This window comes from Abramis brama (assembly GCF_963993115.1).
Source record: "Abramis brama genome assembly, chromosome: 11".
NCBI classification, from domain to species: domain Eukaryota; kingdom Metazoa; phylum Chordata; class Actinopteri; order Cypriniformes; family Leuciscidae; genus Abramis; species Abramis brama.
In genome coordinates, this window is record NC_139973.1 from 13,506,048 (window position 1) to 13,524,273 (window position 18,226).

Below are 18,226 nucleotides of genomic sequence, written 5' to 3' on the forward strand. Positions count from 1 at the left end.
AGGGCCAAACACATGATGGTTCATGGAAGGCCTGTTCTAGTAATATATGAATATGAAAAAAAAACAAGAAAAAACTGTTCAACTTGAACTAAACAGTTGTATTTTTTGTGCATGCCATTAACGTGCAAAAGAAAGAAAAAAAAACACTTACTTCAAAGCTCCTGCAATCCAATTTAATGCATAACTGCATGCATATATTTAAATTAAGTTACTGACATTCTTTTCTTGCTTTCTTTACTGCCACTTTATTAGGCAGACCTGTTCAACTGCTTATTTATGCAAATATCTAATTAGCCAATAATATGGTAGCAACTTGCATTTAGGCATGTAAACATGGTCGAGATGATCCAATGCTCTCTCACAACCAATTCATACGAATTCGTACGAGTGAGTAAAATGTGGCTGATTTGTACGAATTCGTACGACCTCACTCATATGAATTTGTACGATTTGTCTAAACCCCAGTGACGGTTAGGTTTAGAGGCGGAGTCAGGGGTAGGTCATTCGTACGAATTCATACGAATTGGGCAACTCGTAAAATATGTACTTTGCAAAAATCGTACAAATTAGTACGAGTGAGGTCGTATGAATTAGTACGCATTAGCCACCTTGTAAAATACATATGAATTGCCGTGAGATTGGGTTGGATGATCAGCTGAAGTTCAAAGTGAGTATCAGATTGGGGAAGAAAGGTGATTTAAGTGACCTTGAACGTGGCATGGTTGTTAGTGCCAGACAGCAGGGCTGAGTATTTCAGAAAATGCTGACCTAATGGGATTTTCATGTATAACCATCTCAGAGAATGGTACAAAATAAAAAAATAAAAAACTAGTGGCAGGCAGTTCTGTGGGAGAAAATGACTTGTTGATGCCAGAGGTCAGAGGAAAATGTCCAGACTGGTTCGAGCTGAAAGAAACAAAAGTAACTCAAATAACCACTCATTACAACCGATTGTGCAGAAGAACATCTCTGAATGCACAACATGTCAAACCTTGAAGCAGATGCAGCAGCAGAAGACCACAGCCGGTGCCACTCCTGTCAGCTAAGAACAGGATACAATTCACATGGGCTCACCAAAATGACAATAGAAGATTGGAAAAACATTGCCTGGTCCGATGAGTCTGAATTTAAGCTGCTAATTTCAGAGGTCAGAATTTGGCGCAAACAACATGAAAGCCATGGATCCATCCTGCCTTGTATCATCGGTTCAAGCTAATGGTAGTGTAATGTAGTGGATATTTCTTGGTACACTTTGGGCATATTAGTACCAATTGAGCATTGTTCAAATGTCACCGCCTATCTGAGTATTGTTGCTGACCATGTCCAACACTTCATGACCACAGTGTACCCCTCTTCTGATGGCTACGTCCAGCATGATAAAGTGCCATGTCACAAAGCTCAAATCATCTTAAACTGATTTCTTGAACATGACAATGATTTCACCATATTCAAATAGCTTCAACAGTCAGATCTTAATCCAACCTTTGGGTGGTGGAACGGGAGATTTGCATCATGCATGTGCAGCCGACAAATCTACAATCTATCAACTGCCTATCATGTCAATGTGGATCAAAATCTCTGAGGAATATATAACTTTGCAACTACATCTCAGCTAACTCTCATTGTAGTATTAGTAGACTATAGTAGACTGTTAGGTGTTAGGGTCGGGAAAGTAGAATAAGTTGACATGTACTTGCAGTTACTTAGTACTTGTGCAGTTACTAGTTTAGTTATAGTCAGTAGAATGTCTAAAGTGGGTCCTGTTTTTCATCAAGTGACAGCAAGGACTTTTACATTGTTACAAACAAAAATCTGTGCTGTTATTTCAAAGAATCCTGAACAAAAATGTATCATGCGTTCTAAAGAAACATTAAGCAGCACAACTGTTTTCAACATTAATAATAATATTTTTTTTTAGCTCTAAATCAGCACATTAGAATGATTACTGAAATATCATGTGATACTGAAGACTGGAGAAATTGCTGCTGTAAATGCTGCATTGCCATCACAGTAAAAATTACGCTTTAAAAAATATGTAAATAATAATGAAAAATTGTTATTTTAAATAGTCATAATATTTTTTTATCAAATAAATGCAGCCTTGTTGACCATAAGAGACTTCTTTCAGAAATATTAAAGTATCATGAGTACTTTGTGCAGTAAATAAACACAGTTCACATTTCTTTACAGATTTGTTACATCTTATTTGCATAATTACTTTAGTGAATCGAGTTTCAATACAACACAAGTAAATTCAACATAAATGTGCCTATGTATGATTATTGTTAACTAGTATGAATGTATTTTTGCTATAAATAATATATAAACAGTCTCTTACACATTGTTATACTTTGTTCCTTTAATCGATTTGGATACTTTCTGTTGATGTCGTAGATCAAGAAAAATGTATAATCAATAATTTGAGCTAAGATTGTTTATAATAAAAGCGTAGTTGTTCTCAGTGTTTCACAATGACTGATCAGACTAAAAGAGCACTTTAGAAATTAAATAACAATGGAATACATTCATCCTTTATCTCACTGCAGTTTGTTCAGGGCAAAGTGCCAAGTTAATTGGACAGTGTTAACTGAATTCCCTTCCTGTTTCTCACCACTTTCCGCTCCCTTTTATTGCTATTGGAGAACAGGTCGGAAATGCTTATGAGGCATTTTGGTGTCACAACCCAAAATTGGCCGACACCACAAACACTGAATTCATTAAGTCACCCCTCCATTACTGGGGCCACGTCAGATGATGGAAGATTCTCCCTGATGCCGCCACTTTCTTGATAGCTATCTAGTGTAATTAAACTTATAATTGCGATGCCAAGAAGCGTTTCTCCCCGTAATTGCATGGTAGAATCCTGACAAGACTAGCCAGTTATTAGAAAGTCGAATCTCAGGCATTTTAATTGACTTGGCTAAGACATGGGTGAGATTCTCATTGATAGCCTATACTGCCAACACATTATTATTATTATTAGTGTTATTATTATAATTTAAAAAAAATAAATAAAAATTAAACAAGTACATGTTAATGCCATTTTGGGTGAGAATAAAGTTTAGCAATATTCCTGCAATCAATAGGCACCATTTATAAATGAATGATACACAATGAAATATAAAACATCAGCTTTGTTAGTAATGTATTAATATATTATATTGTGTTAATATATTACATGTATTAATAAGAAGAAGAATAACCATCATCATCATCATAATAACAGTACATTGTATCAAAACAAACAAACAGCAACAAAAAACAACTAAAAAAGCAACATATTAACATACATTAGATTGTTAATCTATTTAGCTTAGGGATGTATTGTACAACCTGAACGCTGACAGAAAAAAATACTTCCTGTGTCTCTCTTTATAGCACTCTGCTGCAAACAGATTGTTGCTGAATGCACCCTTTTGGCTGAGTAATGTGTCATGTAGTGCACATGATGCATTCTCAATTTATGAGATTGATGAAATACATTTTTGCTAGACATTCTCCTTTTTGTAATATTTTTCAGTATCTCAAATGATACTCCAATAAAAAAGCAAGCCATCCAGATGAGTTTGTTGAATGAGAAATTATTTATATATTATGCATATGAGGATGATACAAAGCATTTTGGTACACATCCTACTTTCCCTAATTAGCTGACAGACCACGGTGCTGTCAACATCGAGGTCATGAGTTAAAATCCCAGAGAACACATCAACAGAAAATGTTTACCTTGAATGCACAGTAAGTCTCTTTCAATAAAAGCATCTACCAAGTGAGTAACTAAATCTTAGATGGAACTGACCACAACATAGTGTTAAAACCTTTCCATAAGTGCACTGCAAGCTCCAAACGATGAGGGTTATGTAAAAAATAGACGTATGTAAAAAAAAAAAAAAAAAGGATCTTCTTAGTTCGGTATTTATGGAATGGACCACCAGAGGAAAATAGGGGAGGGTCGTGTCTTTTTATTCTTTGTTGAGGGGAGGGTCATCCAACTTTTTTTAGTCTAGGGGGAGGGTCACCCAACTTTTGTATTCATGAAAACAGCAAAATTTCAAAGTGTCTTGTTTGGTGCATATTTTTCCATGTAGCTCCATGTAGCTCTCTCAGTCTCGGCCCCCCATCGCTAGCAGATGGGTCTGACCCAACAAAAATCGTTTGACGCTGTTTGACAGTGCGCGCACCCTTCGGGCGTACGCGCTTAGAAAAAGTGCATCATGTCAGAACAGAACTGAATAATGAAATGTTTACTCGACAAAGCTTTAAAGCACGAGAAAATAATGAACTTTTGTGATTGCGAATAAGTGCAGTGTCCTGTGAGTGTAACTCTACCGCTGCATTAACATGTGATGTGAATGTACGTCGAGCATAGGCGTAATTTGTGGGTGGGACGGTTGGGACATGTCCCCACCACTTTCGATATTATACAGGATCGATATTGTCCCCCACCACCTTTTGAAACATTATGATGTAGGCTACCTAATACAAATAAATAAAACATCTCCAGTTAACTAGCAGAGCATTTATTTAGTTCGTTATTAAATAAGAGACGATCTAGCGCTAAAATGTGTTGTTTTTTAAATCAAGCTGAGCTCTCGTTGCCGCTGCTATCAGTGCTATGGATACAGTGTTCTCTAGTGGCTCACGCACAGTCTTCACTTGGACACGCTCTTCAATCTATCGCCGCTGTGGAGACTCTCTATTCGTTCTGGTGAAATCACAAAACAAAATGCACACAAACGTGTCCCTGCTTGATATAGATTGTAACCACTGATGAACATATTCAGTTTTAACCACATGCAGGACCATTAACGAACACAAGCAAAATCGTGGATCTATGCATTCATTCACGTGAAAATTCTCGCCACTAACAATATTAGTAGATTTCATTAAAAGACTAATTAAACCCAATGTAATGTTACTATTGAAACTGATTTGTAGTCATCGTTATTTTTTTCCTAAAATTGTTATTGTACATATATCTGAGTTAGCATTGTTTTAGCAATTATCTTTGCCAAGCGCAAACCAGTACAGAAGTAATTAATAAATTATCGGGGAGGGAAAATGTATTGCTGGTGAAGGGAGGGTCAAGTCTACAGTATTTTGACTATAGATCTCAAAACTCCTCCGGTAGCCGATTAAATAAAAAAACGAACAGTCCCTTATAAAACAGGGACAACCCAAAATTTTGATCTACGTGTGCAAATACTTTGTAATTTAATTTATAATGTGTTTTCCTGTTCATACAATAAAGATGTGATTTATTCCATTGTGGGATTATTCTGATGGCTTTCTTTAAAATATTCACAGAGGAATGTAAATTAATGCAAATGCAGTGTACATACAAGTCTAACAGTAACAAAGGGCATTTTCAAATTTCATGTCAATTGGTCTGTATTGTTCTACAATAAGATTTTTAATAAGGACAGTGACTAAAATTTGGACTTGGCATATGAACAAATTTTAACATGACTAGAAACTTGAGACAACAACTGGCTTCCTCTATATTTCACAGATAAGTGTCATAAAAAAGGGAAATAGACCCATTAAATTAGGCCTCAACAGTCCCACGGTGCTTTTGGAGTGTGAATATGCCACAAAGCTACAAAAATTGACCTAGTCTTAATCTAATTGATAAGTCTTATTCTTATCCACTGCAAGGCTAAAACCACCTCATGTTGCTTGTTGAAACTCGTATATGTATTTGTCCTGCAGAAAACAAAAGGACTTACCAAATACATGTTGCATGTAACCCTCAAAAATGAAGGTTCCAGAAAGGGGTTTTTGCTTCAATACTGTAGAAGAACCATTTTTGGTTCTCCAAAGAACCTATAAACCTCCAAAGTCCTATAGTGAACAGTTCTTAAATGCATGTTTTTTTCTTAGTGTGAAAACATTTTAAAAATCAATCAACCAATGAATCAATCAATAATGTTTTTACCAAATTAATTTCTGGTTCAGTCAAGTCAAGTCAAGTCCCTGAAACAGGTTCCAAGGTGCAAGGGTTGAAAAATGTAGAAAAATTGTATCATCTCCGTGCAAACCTCAAAAACGCGAATCTGTGAAAACGCCAACGGCGTGCACACGCATACTACGCGCTCAAGAAAAATGACAAATTGCTTTCAATTCAAAGAGCACTTGCTTTGAATATTGTGCTTAACCACTTCCATAAGATCATTGTTCCACATCTTGCTGTAAAGGAACACATTTAGGACAAATGTTAAACCTGAAAAGAAAAAAAGAAAAAAGAAATCCATTTATGATGACCTAAATATAAGACAGCGTTAGTCTTACTTGGGATTTAAATTAGCCTACAACCAACTTTTATACCTTGGAAAATTAGATGATTAAAGTCAAGAGAAAAGGCTAGTGATGGGGCACGGGGGATGGGAAGATGAAACAGACCTAAGACAGAGGGATGTACTAGAGTGAGAGAGCCTGTTCAGCTCCACTACACAGTACTCTTCTAAAAGAGCATAATCTCACAGAGCCCATACTCCCATGAGTCTACAGAGAGACTGTGTGCTGCATTATACTGACAGTCAGGTGAAAAAGCTCTTGCAAACCTTGCTGTTATCATGATGTTCTGATGTTCTTTATCTATCTGTCTTCCTACTGTGTGTGAGAGAGAGAGAGAGAGAGAGAGAGAGAGAGAGAGAGAGAGAGAGAGAGAGAGAGAGAGAGAGAGAGAGAGAGAGAGAGAGAGAGAGAGAGAGAGAGAGAGAGAGAGCAGATAAATACTGCATGGAAACGGCATGATGCATAATGGTATGTGGTCTAAATTACTTTGCAGATGCAGAGAGAATGCCTGTTAAAAAAAAATGGTATGACCATGGTAAGGATAAGCTTAATATTTGAGCTTTTAGTAATATGGAGAATTGGATCATATATTGAATCATGTGGATGCATACAGTACTGACTGTGTCTATGAAAGCAAAAGTATTAAACTGAATGAATGTTTGTCTTCTTACATGAAATGATATCATCAAAAGACATTCATGTGTATATGAGTGACAATTTCTGTGAATTCCAGATACTTTTTTTGTTGAAGATAAAAGTGGTTTTGTGTCAGCAGCATTGCTGACAAGTGCTAAAAACAGATAACAGCGTGACTGTACTTTATTGCCGTCCTCAGTAGCAACAGAGACGGAGAAAGGGCACCTTCTTATATTGAAGATGATGGCTCATTTTTACACATAGTGCACTACTGACAGGCATAAAACAACAGAAATAAAAACTTCTAAAAATAATTCTGTTCCCAACACCTGGGCAGTTTTTACAAGAAAAATGTTTTTATTCAGCCAATAAGTATGTATTGACACGATTATTTCCAAATGTAACTTCTCTTAAATTAGAGAAAGGCAAATAAATCCTACATACTGTCAAAGGCCACACATACATACCATGCATAAAAAGCATATTTAAACAAGAGTTTCCCCATTTACGATTTATATAATACAATCATGCAAATTAAACTTTTATCCAGGATTAAAAGATTTTATTTTATGCCATATTCAAATTCCGCTTTTAAACTGTATAACACCATTCCATTACCCTGTTGGATTTACCCCAGACAGTGCACAACTTCACTTTATTTGATATTAACTTGCATAGACAGTATGCTTGATATATTTAGATCTACTAAATATTCATGAGTCATGCATCTTATTTGTGCATGTCATTAATTAGACTTCTCTTACAGCAGTTAGCTCAGGGTGATGGCCAAGGGGCTTTCTATCAGTTGGGAAATTTGCAGTTGGCCCAGGTGCTCTCAGTCTCAGCTGGTGTTAATGTCTATAGTTTACTCACTCCTGAAATAAACAGTACGAATAGAGTTCCCTTATATGGCGTGGGAGTTGCAACCTAATCTGGAGTCAAACTGCCATTCTTGATCCTACTTTAGATTTGTCAGGATGGTTTTACTCGCAAACCCACCTTTACTATATCAGATGCTAGAGCTCTAAGTGATTCCCATTAGCCAATATGACAGCTTAGTCGCTAGACACATTCTCTCAAAAGCCAGCTCTCACCTTTTGCTATGTGACTGGGATACTTTCAAAGAAAATAAAGCAGTGCTTTACATTGGTCAGATTGTTCGTTGTGTGTACAATAACAGTCAGGGTTACAGTGCGGCCAATTGGGGCCAATTTAAAAATAAAAGTTAAAATACTCTGAAATCATAAACAAAATGATGGTAAACATGTTTTAGAATGGAAAAAAAACTGCTTGCTAACTTTTTATGTGTAAAGTTATATTCAATTTTACAACTTTGTCACCACACAACAACATGTATACAATTACTGTAATAAAGCTCAAATAATACACAATGTTTACAAAATAAATAAGTGCATGTATCCAATTAAAAGCATCATATTTCTGCTTTTAAAAAATTGGCCACATTTACCGCTATTGTAAGTTCCTCACCATAAGTTTAACATTTTCACAAATGCTTTTGGTTGATCTTAACTTGTATTAAACCCCAGACTATTCCATTAGGGACTAAAAAGGCATCATTTTGGTTGTATATCAATTTAACTATCTAATTATGCCTCACTCCGGAGGGAAAAAAACACACAAAAAGTACTTCTAATAACTTATCTGTACTGCAAGATGAAAGGTGGCAAGCAAAAGCTCGGATGCTATCAACAGAAACATCATGTCCGTCTGAATGTCACTTAGAGTGTATCTCTTCAGCGTAAATGTGACTTCTGGTGCTGACTAATAGGGAATTTAAAAGGACTTCTTTCCATGTACTGTCTTCACTAGGTCACTCAACGTCAATCGTAACTCTGCTCTGAACAAAGCTCAAAGTTAAATCAAGAAAAATAGCTGACATGGCATAGCCACAAGTTATTATGAACATGTGAAAATGAAATTAATTCAATGCAATGAGATGTCTTTCGCATCCAGGAAACACTATCCTGGAGCATCCCAGCGCATGTCTCATTTGTCATGTTCTTTCTCGCAGGCAAATTAAAAATGCAAGTGTGCATATAATTAACAGATCGCTCTGACAAAACAAGTTCATGTGCATGCAATTCTCCGAGGTCACCTCTACCTCTTGAAGTTATTACTTTGGGGTCACGTGTCATAATCAACTGTCTGGTGGTAGGACAGCAAGGAGGGCAAAATATTCAATTTATGTAGAGAGGTTAGCTATACGACTTCAAAAACATGGCTTTGCTTTTAGCGTAATGTGTAGGGCAGGAACTTTGCCGCCTTACCATTGAGTGGCCCAGGGACCAAATCTTCGGAAATAGCTTCTGGCGGTTCTGAAGCAATGCACACATATCAAAGAAGGTTACCTGGTCCGATCTATGGAACGGGGAATCCATGCACATATATTCGCATTGCTGGAAAGCTTTTGATGTGCTTTCAATTGCAGAATATTGATAAAACACGGGGTAAAGAAAGACTCAAACTGTGCAATATTTCCTCTGGTGATTTTACTGTTATTGAACTTCAGTCATTTACGCCCAGCGAAGCGGTTTAAAATAGCCCTGAATTTCTATGGAAACGTCTATTCAGAATTTTCTACTGCTCCCTGGACAGTCAAGTATTTTAAACAAATCCAATTTGTATTGTTGTTTAATTGTCCATTCCACCACCTCCAGGACCTCATCACAGATCAAAAGAGGACTTGAATACATTATTCAGACCTCCATAGACTCAATCAATGATCTTTAACTGTGGTACACAAAGCATGAATTACAACCTCCCTCTTGTTTCTTCACATAAATCACATCAGTCGTTATCATCAGAGCCATATGGGCTGGATGAATTCTTATACATTCTTGACAGCAGATGGCATTTCCACCATAGAGGTTTTATTTATAGACAGTTCAACCAATGAGTCCAATATTGCCTTTAAAGTAAATACAGATTTGGAAGCTTGATCCAACTTTTGCCACAATGGCTTCTCAAAAGTCAATATTTGGAACTAATCAGTGCCCTATTTTACATTACATTTTCAAATTTAACCACTGGCCAACAGGATATGAGTAGCAGGACAATTTCCTGGAGCATGTTAGGAAGGAATTGTATTACTTTGAGATAAATTGATTTTAATGGGTGAAGTACATTTCTTGTGGTCATAATTATTGTGGTCATGTTCCCTTTGCAGTCTTCAGCGGCCTAATTTAAATTCTGTTCAACTTCATCTTCATTATTTTCTCATTGTTCACAACACGTTTACCAGTGATTAAAAATATTTATAAGTAGGCGTATCTATTATACCAACACAGGCTCTAATTTAAAGGTTTTAATTCACAGACTCAAAAGGAAAAACGAGAGAGAAGTTATGCTAATAGAGAACTTATGGCCTCATTTTATATTCTACATATTATTCATGAATCCTCATTAGAATAGTCATAATTCTAATTAATATAGCTGTTCGTCTTTTAAAAAATGGTTAAATAAGATGTTGCCAGCCCTTCATCATAGTAAAGACAGTTAGTGATTACAGCATGGCCAGTCTCTCTTATTTATTATCTTTCAAAGAGAGTAGGCAAAACTGTTCAGAAGTCTTATTTCAAACACTGTGCAGATTTGTTGGAAAACATCCACACACTCCAAAACCTCATTATTTGTTTGACTCCACTGCAAAAAAAATACAATATAAACCACTTTATATACACATACTGTAAACAAAAAATTATAATAAAAGTACATACTAATCTCTCTCTCTCTCTCTCTCTCTCTCTCTCTCTCTCGCACACACACACGCACGCACGCACGCACGGCTATATATATATATATATATATATATATATACATACATACATTCACATACAGTATCATTTATTAAAACATTTGCTTACAAAGCTGATTCATTCACGATTGAAAAGAGGGACTGTCTTCATTGAATCAGTCACTCAATTGATTTGTTCAAAAGCACTGATCCATTCAAGAACACCACTATGTTGCTCTGAGCCATGCAGCTGTTAACTATGTTGTGGCTTTGTTGGGACCTATTTAGGTTGGCAGAGCAAAAATAGACAAAATAACTGGCAAAACCCTACGTAAAATGTTACTCACCGCAAAATTTATTCTAAAAAATCCTTCTGGGCACATACGAAGACCCTTACACTACAGTAGAAGGTATTTATAACCTCAGTGATAGGGTCTTCTTACATTTATGAGTACTACACACAAAACCCCTGTCCACACACCAATTGTGTGAATCCAACAGGAAGGGTCCTGAGAGAGTAATAAAGACCTAATGATATATTAGGCTATAATTTATACAGCAAGTGTGTTACTGTGAGTAGGATTTAAAGCTCTAATTGAAGTGAACAATGTGTAATTTGTAATCTGAATGCTAAATTAGTCAAATCCCCTCCGAGCCTCATGCATCTGAAATAAGGACTAGACTCATCGTCAACAGTTTTCCCGTTATTCAGCACCACAGGACCACATTTTATCATTTTTCCTCATAAATCTCCACAATTCATAGTTGCAATACTAAAATCTGTGTCTAAATCTAAATTACAATCACTTAATCATTTTCTATTCACACATAGCATATTGTATGCTACATTTTTATGCAGTGGGCAAAAACACAGATTGGAATCTTTTGAGGGTTGCCCTTTTTTTAACCAATAGTCGGGATAATCTGGGTGGATGGGGTGGGTTGTCAGGATAGTCTGCATATGTAGATAAGAGGAAAAGAGGCAGGACTGGCTGCTGATCTCCAGCAAGAGCTTGAATCTAAAGGTACAGTGAAGATTATGGCAAAGAATGACAGGGCCTTGCCAAAAGCAGATGCTATATCTGTAAACAGCACTGCATTGATCAAGCTCAATTGTGTTCGACAAACCCTTTTATTGTTTCATTTCAGTTCTCTCTAATACAGTATAGTTTTTTTTTTTTTTCTTCATCAGTAACAAGAAGAAAGTGTTCTTAGTGTTATTGCACATTTGGCTTTTCAAGTCATGTCATTCAAGGGAGGAGTTCCTGCTCTTGTTGTTATCAGAAAATTAGAAATGGAGGCCTGTGTGGGAGTCAAAGATAAAGCACTGGAGAGCCTCAACAAGCACAATATCAAGTGCAGATGAATAGAAATGCTCGCAGCATCAATGGTGTGCACTGTAAATGGTGACATGTGTGCCATTTACTTTTATAATTGCTGTAGAACAAATAAATTTTCGAGTTGTGAATTCAGGGTGTATATAAATCATAATGAAAGTGTTCAAAAGAATCAAGATTAACTAAATCAAATAATAATAATAATCACCACACAGGGGTTGGAAACTGAAACAATGGCCAAAATAGTGGGAGTGGTTTCACGCCTATATATGTGCGGCCTGTTGGCAATTCTTCACTAATTTTACATTCCATCAGTAAGATCTGACAATCCACACAACTTAATGGGAGACATATCAGAGACACAAAAGAGGGTCAATGTACTAACATAAAACCACAGCTGCCCAACTCCCAGCAGAATTAAATGTGCAACTCTTCTTTCCAGTTTCACCCAAAACTGTTCGTCAGGAGCTCAACAGTCAATATTCATGGTCGAGCTGCTATAGCCAATCCTTTGGTCACTCATGCCAATTCCAAATGTCAGTTTCATGGTGCCAACATTGCAAATTTGGAGCTGTAGACATCTGATGAGTCCACCTTCACTGTCTTTCCCACATCTGTGGGAGTTATGGTGCGGAGAAGCCCCAAATAGGATTAACACCCGGACTGTTGCGTGCCCAGAGTGAAGCACAGAGTGGATCAGTGATGGTTTGGGCTGCAATATCATCACATTCCCTACTGTGCTTGATGGGTGCGTCACTGCCAAGGACTACCGAACCATTCCTGGAGGACCATGTGCAACTAATGGTTCAAACATTGTACCCTGAAGGTGGTACCATGTATCAGCATGATAATGCGCCTATACACACAGCAAGACTTACGACAGAATGGTTGAATGAGAATGAACATGAAAGAGAAGCTGAATGCGAGGCCATTCTCCCATCTCCCATGCACAGTAACCAGATCTAAATATTTTTAAGCCAAGTGTTTCAGTTTCATTGTCCAACCACTGTGTATATAACTATATATATGTAAAATGTTAAATATTTTCATATATATATATATATATATATATATATATATATATATATATATATATATATATATATATTTATATATTTATTTAAAATACATGCAGTTTGTTTTACATTCAACTTTATATAATTAGTGTACACAAAATAGAAGGTAATTACATACATAAACTCTTTCCAAACTAGAACAAGTGTAAGCTCAGCTACATCAGCTATTTCACTGTGCAGATGAAAACATGGTCCATGAATATAGCTTGATTGATTTTAAAATATCTATAATAATGTTAAAATGTCAAACTACATGACAAGAAAGACAGCTCAGCATGTTCAAAGAATACTATAGAACTTAAACATTATTAGACTTCTGCACAATCAAATAATCACCTCATAAGACGAAATTCCCTCTGCAATATTAAAATAAAACAAAGGGAAGAAATTCTGGGCCCTTATTGATCATCTACTAGGTAAGCAAGGGCTATATCTAAAACAGCAGTTCTTAGGAATGATTTTCGAATACCAGGAAATGCATGTACAGTGACAGGTCTTAAGAAATTAAATCAGGAGCAGATACATTTGATGATTTACTTATAAACAGCAGCAGAGTGTGGTTGAGGATTTAACAATTTTCCTCAAAAGAAGTGATGTGAACCTGTCCAGAACACTGTCAGGCTGTTCATATTTTGTATTATAATGCAATTGCTATTTCTTTACTGGGAAATTTGATAAACCTGAAAAAAGGACTGTCAAATATATGTGCACATTTACAATGTCTTGTGCACTGACTCTGGGCTGTTTAGTGGCTCAGAGGAAAACAGTCACCAAAACATTTGCCAACCCTGTGTTCATATATACATCATGGACTCATCCAGAGCTTATCTGAGTGCTCCTGGCATCCCCTTGCGGAATTGTTATCTCAGCCAAGTTTCCTGAGGGTAAGAAACTTTTTGAAAATTCAGCAAGATCCACTCATGGTCCTTCTATGGGAGCCATTTCGTTCTGAAAGCACTTGCATTTAAAGTAGACCAAGAAGCCTGCTAATGAGGACAGCTCACAAAGACACATGGCTCAGTGTGACACCTGTCTAACTGCGCACATCTAAGGATCTGTCTCTTACCCCCTTATTTATGCATTCACTCATTTCATTTGTCACATTATTGCTATCAGCATGCATTGCGGTGCTTCCACGTCTGAGAGGGAAGTAAGCCCTCATTGAGCCCCCATGGCTTTTGGGGCTACACTTCAATCTCCCTAACCCTCAGTGTTATACTCAGAATGAGTTTCAGAGGCAAGGGAGGTAGTGCCTCTTTACAAAATATGACATTAAAAACAGCAACGCCATCAGGTAAAGTTTACGCGGCAGGCAGCGCCTTTCTTGCTGTGTGAGGAGGCAGTGCCTCCATAGTGCTGATTAGGGCATTATATTGTTCACATGTTAAATCCCACCTCTCGTTGTTGTGTGCATTCTGCAGCTGCAAATTAATCTGAATGAATAGCTAAATAATGAGGTTAATGGGAAGACTAATTACAAAGTGTATACAACTCACCCACTTATCACCGCTTTATGTCATGTCAAAATAAAACTTGAAAATGCTTGAAAACAGCTTGGTGAAATGAAATGTACATCTCTGTGTCTGTGACCAGTGTTTATTGAGCTTTGGTGAATGATAATCCCAAAATAAATTAACTATTAAAAATAACTGCTGAACATCAAAATATACATACAGTACAATCTGAAATTTGTTACTGCGTCCTCTTTATAGTAATAGTTTTAAATAAATGTAAAAAATGCTATAACACTAACTTGATGCGATTTATACCTAGAGCATTAATTGCATTACGTTTAACAAAATGAAATTGTATTTTTTGAGGTGGGAGGGTTGATAGTGTAAGTAATGTTTATTTATTCAAATGGTAAAATTGTGTCAACATTAAATGTAACTGGAACATGAATTTACATTATTTATATATTTGTTTTGTTTTGTTTTATAAATATTAAACTTTATGTTGCCTCCCTGTATCTTAAATGCATTTTTCGATGCATATTTGTCTAAATATTTCAATAGAAAATAAAAAATGTAAAAAGTTTATGGTGTCCTATTGTGCTGGTGATTTTATGTTAGCCGTTTATAATGACAAACATGTTACATTCAAAAATCATGTTATTGCATTTTCTTCTTTTAGACAATAAAAATGGCCTTTAAAGTCATCCTTTTTCATACACAGACAATCCATTAGCAGTATGCTAAGCTAATATAATATTTGCTTTAATTATGCTAGGGATTCAGTCTGTCAACCAATGTATTTGCATACCTCCATGCATACCCTGCTCTCTCAGACATCACACGTCATCAGCATTTTCCATGAGACTATGCACAGTTGCAGAAACATTGCTAGTAATGTCAAAAAATGTGCCCGGTGCAGATACATTGGATGGGTTTATCATAAGCGAAACGTTCACGTTTGCATTCGCCCTAGACAGAGTGTTTGCCTATTCAATTGTTTATGACACAACACGGCAAAAGTATTCCTAATATGTTGGTGCTTTTATTGAAAGTAGCCTACTATTATTACCTGTTGAAACATCCAGTCACAAGCACCCGTAAGAGCTGTGTTTATGATGTCTGAGTTGAGACGGCACTAAAGGGGAGAAGGGTCCGTCTGCATCCTGCAGTACTACAAACAACGCCCCTACACGTTACGCCTACTACTGCAAGTTACGCCTCCCGCAAACAAACAAGCATGGATGTCATTGACTGAATCAATCATTTCAAGTGGGTTTATTTTATGTTATTTATGTTTGTATGGCTAACTTACATTGCTTTTGAATCTTCTGAAGTATGAAATAACATATATTAGTACAACATTAAATTATACAATCAAATACAGACCTATGGTAATTATAGCTAAAACCCTACCCCTTCAATAAGATTAAAATTTACTGTAGAGTTTCATAATTAAAATATTCAAAAAACAAACAGGATGCTAACGGCATCTGCTGATCAATGTAATACAATCTGTATGCCTTATCATTAGGTGGCGATAGTGAAGCTTAAAACAAGCAAGGAAAGTGAAGTAGAAGAAGAGCGGTACTAGTGCCAACCATAGATATCATATATAAAGGCTAGATGTCTCGTGCGCGCTGCTGGCCAATGGAGGTTGACGTCCGCACGTGGCGGACATCTTGCCACAGTGTGCTCGCTCACTCATTTAATGGTGCATAAACTTTTAAATAACCATAACTTGCTCAATTTTCTACCGATTTTCAAACGGTTTGGTTTGTTATAAACGTCAGAGATGTAGTTATGACACTACATACATACACTGCATACATATGAATAATTATAACATACATGTTCAAGCATTCGGAATTATAGCCACGTTAATAACGTTTGTAAGAAACCAAACCGTTTGTAAATCCGTCAATATTTCAGCGAGATATGAGGATTTGTGTGCATGCTGATCACTCACCTAATGCACAGCTTCACTGCGGTAAGATGGCCGAACGGTGATGCCGGAAGTAACTGCGCCATAAGACATCTAGCGTTTATATATGATATCTATGGTGCCAACATCAACAATTCTAGATGGAGGTGCTAATTGGCTGTTTCATTGTAGGGGGCGTAATTTGTAGGGGCGTGGTTTGTAGTACTGCGGGATGTCGGACACATTTGGAGAAGGGGCGTTTGCAAGGTTGTTTGAAAACATGCTTTATTTTTGTAATTCCGTTAGGGGCCACTAGTGTCGCAGAAACTACATACTTCACCTTTAAAGCAATCAGACTGTGATTTAGAATATCTTTTTTTCAACACTGTTTAATGTAGACTTTTAAATTATCTACAATCAGCATAAATGTCTTACGTTTATGTCAAATCACAATTTATTAAAATGTTTGGACTGTTTCTACCTGTTGCAGACCGAATGACTATTTGTTTTCAAAGCAGTTTTGCCAGACATCTAATTAGGGACCAAAGAGTACTCATTAAAAGTTAATTACATTTTTAAATCTAGTGTCATTTTCAAGAGCTACATCAGCAGCTACATTTAATATGCTGTAAGTGCATGCTTTCTATTGCTTTTATCAGTCCGCTTTTGAATTGTGCATTTATGAGAATGGCAACAACATGCTTTTTGTCAACCGCTCTTATGGTTGGTATCTTCAAACCAAGTGGATATTCGCATTCATCAAACCTCTGAGGCAGTTTACCAGAGCACAGAACCCATGTTAATTGAATGAAAGAAAAAAGTCAGACTGTGAACTTGTACTAAACAAACAGATTCACAAAGCTTTCACCCGGTCCCTGTCACTATTAATCAGTATTAACAGCAGGAATACATAGGTCTCCAGAGCCAAGTGCACTTAAAGGTTTCATGTGTTCTCTTGCTCAAAAGCAGATAAATGGCAAGGACAAGACTTTAAGGAAAGGTTTTTATACAGTAGTTGCCTTAAAATGAGATCTATTGCAATGCTTGCATGTTTAGCTGATTATAAAGGACCTCATAATGGCTAACTTGGAAGGTTATGTTTGAAGTAAAGACCCCACCAAAAGAAGTCTCTTCAATTTAAAATAAAATCCATAACTCTTACACCACTTCTCGACCTCAGACCTGTGTTTTCTAATCCAATTTTCTGCACAAACTGAGCTACAGTGGCAGAGTGGCTAATATATTTATACCAACATCATCTCTTTTTCTCCTTCTCACACACACAGCAGTGGGTGTTAAAGTTTCTATTTCACTCTGAAAGACTCCGATGTGATGCCTGCCTCCTGGAACCTTAAGAGAGTGCATGTGCAGTGTGCTAATTCTCAAATGACAAAGCCTCACTTCAAATGTATGAACTCAACAGGGAGAGGAGTGAAAAGTCCCCCTCTTCCTTTCAATTCCAGGGTAATGAAAAAAATTACAGCTGGAAATTGAGGCTTTATGTATGAGGGAGACAGAGTAGAGAGAGATGTTCTCTCTATTTTGCAACCACTCATTTTAACACACGGACAAGTTAGCATGCATAGCTAAAGGAAAACCAGCAAAGGGAATTCTAGAGGAACATGACCTATGAGCCACATGGACAGCATTACTAAATACTTTGTATTCATAAATACACATGCATGTTTTAACTAATAATAATAGATGCAATCAAGCTTGATACTTAAAGGGATGGTTCGGAGTAAAATCAA